Source organism: Dipodomys ordii, unplaced genomic scaffold, assembly GCF_000151885.1.
Source record: "Dipodomys ordii isolate 6190 unplaced genomic scaffold, Dord_2.0 Scaffold81, whole genome shotgun sequence".
NCBI classification, from domain to species: Eukaryota; Metazoa; Chordata; class Mammalia; order Rodentia; family Heteromyidae; genus Dipodomys; species Dipodomys ordii.
This window is the reverse complement of record NW_012267297.1, coordinates 123,005-128,554: the sequence shown is the minus strand read 5'-3', so window position 1 is coordinate 128,554 and position 5,550 is coordinate 123,005. Positions and strand designations below refer to the sequence as shown.

Sequence of the window (5,550 nt, the reverse complement as noted above, 5' to 3'; positions counted from 1 at the left end):
AAAGGAGAAATCAAAAAGGGATTCATAACTTTGTGCAAATGAAGTGTGGTTTGTCTTTTCAAGGCAGATTTGATCAAATATGAAGCAGTACAGCAGTATTGATCATTCTCATCCCTAAGTATGAAGGATCTCTGCCAGGAGTTCTCTTGCGTTCATGGGACGTCATTTGATATTTGATGTTGAATTTCCCTGCGCCCTTCCTCTCCCTCACAAATTGGATTGTTATCAGTTTGGCCTCGGTCATGAAATTATTGGCTTGTTTGTGCCAATTCTGGGATTTGAAGTGAGTGCCTGGGAGGTTTCCCTGAGCTTTTGTGCTCAGTGTCAGCACTCTACTATTTGAACTATAGGCCCAGGTTTGGCCTTTTTTGGTGGTTCCCTAGAGAAGAGAATCTTAGGGACTTTCTTCCCCAGGCCAGCTTTGAACTGTGATGCTCCGATCTCTGACTAGTCGACTACCTAGAATTCTCGGCAACAAAAATACTCCCATTGCTTGGTGCTGAGAAATGACATCAATCTACTCATGGTTTTCCTTTATTTGATTTTTATTGAATGAAGTGAATGGTAGAGTAAATGACAGATAGTGTGGGATTGCACAGGATTTTAAGGTTTGCTTACAACCAGCTAGAAAACAAGATCATGTTCCAGTTCTTTCCAGGCAGAGGCCACTCCAGCTTCCTGATGATGTGTACACAGCCCCCATGGACACCAACCATGCTGAGAAAGTCCGGGGCTTGGATAACTAGGAAGTTCGGGAGAAGTTCCCCAGTCCATCCCACCCACATTGAAAGATGGGAGTATGCCCCAGGGAGAATGTCCTTGTGTCGGGGGTGGGGTGGGGTTCCTTTGTGATGCTGAGACGAGATTCCAGGAGAGAGGCTGGTGACTACACAGGCAGATCAGAAAGGCTAGGAAGCCCCTCGTGGGTGAGCATCCAGGAGCCATCGGGCCCCAGGCTGTAGAATTGGCCCTTTTGCCGGCGATGACAGAAATCAGTACAGATCTGGACCTTCTGGTTTGTCCCCACGTCTCTCAAGGCTTGCTCCAACCCAGCCCGAACCTGGGCAAATCTTTCGGGATCGAGGCTCCCTAGGCTCCAGTGTGGAGGGTGGTAGCTCTCCAGAGGGGCCGGGTAGAGCCCTCGGCTTAAATGGCCCAGCCTGGCAGTGTGGCGCAACAGGTTGTGCAGGGCGGCCACGGAGATGTGGTTTCCATAGAAGCTGAGGAAGCGCAGCTGGGAGCACTGGCTCAGGGCAGGCAGCATGGCCGAGAGCTGTGCGTCAGTGATGTCACAGTGCTCCAAGGCCAGGGTCTCCAGGGTGCCGGCCACTTGCTCCAGCAGGGCTCGCAGGGGCTCAGGACTGAAGCGGCCCATGCACAAACTCCTCAGACGCAGGTGCTTGAGCTGCCTGGTGCAGGGACACTGGCACAAAAACCTCAGGTCGGCTTCCTTCAGTGGACATGAGCTCAAAGACAAGGTGTTCAAAGGCGTCAGGCTGCTGAGGATGGCGGGCAGCCGTCCATACAGGAAGAAGACATCGTGCACACGAAGCTCCTGGAGATGCTGCAGCTGCCCCAGATGCGCCGCATATTTGCGGGAATACCAGAGATTCCGGCGGCTGGAAGTGTAGAAGTCGACACTCATCTTGGAGAAGGTGAGCAGGCAAAGGTTCCTCATCTGGTCCAGGGAAGGAGCGAATTTTCTCATGGTTTCTCGATGCCAGAAATTGTTCACCACCAGTTCCTGGATGGAGTCCAGGCGCACGGCATGCAGAGCCTTCTGGATTTTGTAGATGGAGCCAGACAGAATCTGCAGCTTGGTTGAGCACAGCTGGACTCGTCCTTTCCTCTTCCTGGCCCACTGGAGGAGGTAGGCTTGGAAAGCATCCTGGGTGCCATCTCTGATGGTCAGGTCAATGGCGAGGATCAAGGGCTGCTCTTCAGTCCCAGCTGAAAGGCGACTGTCTATTGGCCTTTCAGTCAGGACATGTGGAGCGGAGATTTGCGCCATGGAGGGGTATCCCCGTATCCAGATCTCAGGGTATGCTTTCCGCAGATCGACTACTTGCAGTTTCCACCGCCTGGGGCGCTCCTTCTTGGCAAGTAGCAGCAGATCAAGCCCATCCAGGACAGCTTTGAAGGTCTCCAGGTCTGGGGACTCTGCCAGGTCCCCCAGGGGAAGGCAGGGGAAGGGCCAGGCCTGCACCATGGCCTTCAGCACCTCTGTGCGGCCCTGTGCGTAGACCTCCATGAAGAGTGGGGGGAACAGCAGCACTGGCAGATCCTCCAGGACCGAGATGGCCTGGGACTCTTTGCTCAGTAGGCTTTGCAGGGCTAGATGCTGCAGTGTGGGTGGCGTCCTGATGCTCATCTTGATGAACCGGAGTTGGACCAGATGTGGAGCAGGTGTGCAGGGCTCTCGGAATCCCAGCAGGGCCGGGGACAGACTGCAGGCTCCAAGACTGTGCTGCTCATCTCTAGCCCCTTGGCATCTTTATAATCTGACCACACCCTCACCAACACTTACCTTCCAATCAGATAGCAGCTTCTGATGGGATTCCTGAGCCACACCCAGCACACCTGGACAGCCAACCAGCCTCCTACTGGACATATTCACAGGTGGGTTCGAACACAAAAGTGACAGGATTATCAGCCCGACTACCACTGCCCTGTTCCTCCTTCAGTGGTTAACGCTTGGGACACCACAGCTTGCCAAACCTTCTACCTTAAGCGCTCCAGATATTCCCACAAATGTACCACTCCCCTGAGCATGCAAAGCATCCAAGAGGAGCAGTCAGCCCACCTTATTCATATCTAACAAAGTATCTGGAATATCTCTGCCTGTCATTTCTTCCCTCCCTCCTTCGTTTCCTCCCTCCCTTGGTTCTTTCCTTCCCTTTCCTGCATTCTTGCCTTCCTTTCTCCCGTCCTTCCTTCTTGCCTTCCACCCATCCTTCCTTGTTTTCTTCCCCTCTCTCCCTTCCTTCCTGTCCTGTTCACTTTTTTGCAGGTCTGGGTTTTGATCTCAGGACCTGGGTGCCATAACTGAGCTGCTTTTGTCACAGCTATTGCTCAACCACATCATCCACAACACTTGGTACCCAACACTAGAAATTCTGAAGGATAGGTTTTCCCAGTGTGTTTGAACTGTGACCCTCAGATCTCAGAATTCCTACAAGCTACGGTTCTAAGAATGCTAGAATATTTTCTCAGGAGTTGACTGGAGATACTCTTCTCACACACCTTCTTGGCTGTCTAAGTTTGACCTGACCTTTCATCTGATCCACAGATGTCATCTTCCGGAATAATGGAATAATGGAGTTTAAAAGGGAATTTACACCAGAGCTTGGTCTGAATATTTCTTCTTTTTGAATGTGTGTGTGTGTGTGTGTGTGTGTGTGTGCGTTTGTGTGCGTGTTTGAGTGTGTGTGTTCATTCATGTGTGTGTAACAGCCTAAGATTTGAATTCAGAGTCTTGCTTTTGTTCCTGAGCCGTTGTGCTCAAGCCTAGTTTGAGAGATATCTTTATCAACTTATAGTGGGATATATGACTGTTATTTTAACGATGTGAAAAGCTTTAATTGGGAAGATCACTGACCCAAACTGGACAGAAAACTCAAAAGGCTGTTACTATTGTAGGGAATAGGGCATAATAGCACTGACTATATTCCTAACCATTATTAGAAACCTAAAATTGGCAGATTGTGGTCCAGCGGTTGACTGGGTAGGAAATGAGATTTATTAAAATAAACAAGCAGTGAAAAACAGAGATGGAAGAAATATGGCTAAGAAGTACAGCACTAGCTTAGCAAATACAAGGACCTGAGTTCCAACCTGATGGCCACCAAAATAAAAAAGCAAACTGCAGGACCCTCAATCCTCCACCATGCTCTATGTTTGGGCCTTATTAGCATATTCCTCTTTTTCTATTTCTAAAGCTTAGGCTGTATAATCACAAGTCGTTGATTTCTCTCTCCTCAGTCACTTGTTACATGTCCCTTTGCCCAAAGAAAGGGAGAAGATGATTAAATATTGAGAGCCAGTGCCTGAGCAGAATTTCTACACATTTCCCATTGTTCTTTGTAAATGAAGTCAGCAATAGGCACAGAAGTATGTGAAGAAAGTTCTTATAGAATCAGACACAAGGGATTGAATGTGTATCTTGGTGGTGAGCTCAGCTGCCTAGCAATACAAAGAGGTCAAATCACAGTTACTACCCCAACAACACCAAACAGAATAAGGCACAAAGATGGGTTGCAGTACATCTTCAGCTTCAAAAGCTTAGTTATATCTTTCTTTTCTTTTCCTTTCAGATTTTTCTTTTCCTTTCAAATTTTTTCTTCTTGTGGCTAAAGAGTTCTTTTCTTGTGTCATGATAATTTTTTGTTTGTTGTTGATAGTATAAACTCCAGATTTCATTAGGACTTGAATGAACTTTTCAATAAAGCAAAAGCTCAGGTATGTACTTTCTTCTGGATCTTTTGCTCCCCATTTTTTTATTGTCTTTATGTATGGACACATGATTTTAAAAAGTACAGCTAAATGACTATGCTTTACAACCTACTTTGCATCAGAAAACATGACTCTCATCTATCATTATTAGGCAACTCATAGACCTGAAGGTTCTAGAATTATAGCCATGCATTGTTCTGTTAAATGTTAAGTCTATACGAAGAAAAGAGAGCTTGCCACAAGTGGTTTATGCCTGTCATCCCAGCTACTCAGGAGAATAAACTCCGATGTTTGAAGTTCAAAGCCAGCCTAGGGAAGGAAAGTCTGTGAAATTCTTTTTTTATTTTCTTTTATAGTTAAGGTGAGGTACAGAGGAGTTACGGTAATATAAGTAAAGTAATAAGTACATTTCTTGTCAAATTTTTTACACTTTCTCTCATTTTTCTCCTACTTTCCCTCCCCCGACCCCCCATTGTACAATTTCCAACATTTTGTCTTGTGCATATTACTGTTGCATTGCTTCCCTCTTGCCCTTTGCCTCACCATTCTATTGTTCCCCTTCACTTCCCTAATTTAAATAAATGTATACACAATACTAGGTTACCAAAATCAAATACAGTGACTACAGGGGACAGAGCATAGTGGGAAAAACATACAGAAGAAACAAAAAATCACATAGTACATTAACAACAACAACAACAAACACCTCTTGTGTCCATGACTTGGAGTTCATTTCACCTTAATATCATCTTATATGGTCATATGAACAAAGTTATTGAGCTATTCTGCTCATCTAATAAGATTATCCTATGAAATTGTTATCTCTAGTTAAACACCAAAAATGTTGGAAATGTTGCTAAGCTTAAGTGGTAAAGTGCTACCTTTGAGTCAAAAGTTCAGAGATAATGTCCAGAATCCCAGATCAAGCCACAGGGCTGGTACAAAACAAAGAAAAGAAAAGTGATTATTAAGTTATTAAAAATATTATTTTTATTTTGAAGTATGTATACAAAGGATCTCTCATTCAAAATAGTTCATGACTACAGTGCCTGTTGATTAGTGTCACCCTTTTCAACATTGTTCCTTATTTGCTTTAAG

General features: G+C 45.8%; 1 pseudogene; it reads right to left on the bottom strand.

The window, feature by feature from the left end:
* Positions 1-886: 886 nt before the first annotated feature.
* On the bottom strand, positions 887-2,371 carry LOC105992188 (annotated as a pseudogene).
* Positions 2,372-5,550: the final 3,179 nt, after the last annotated feature.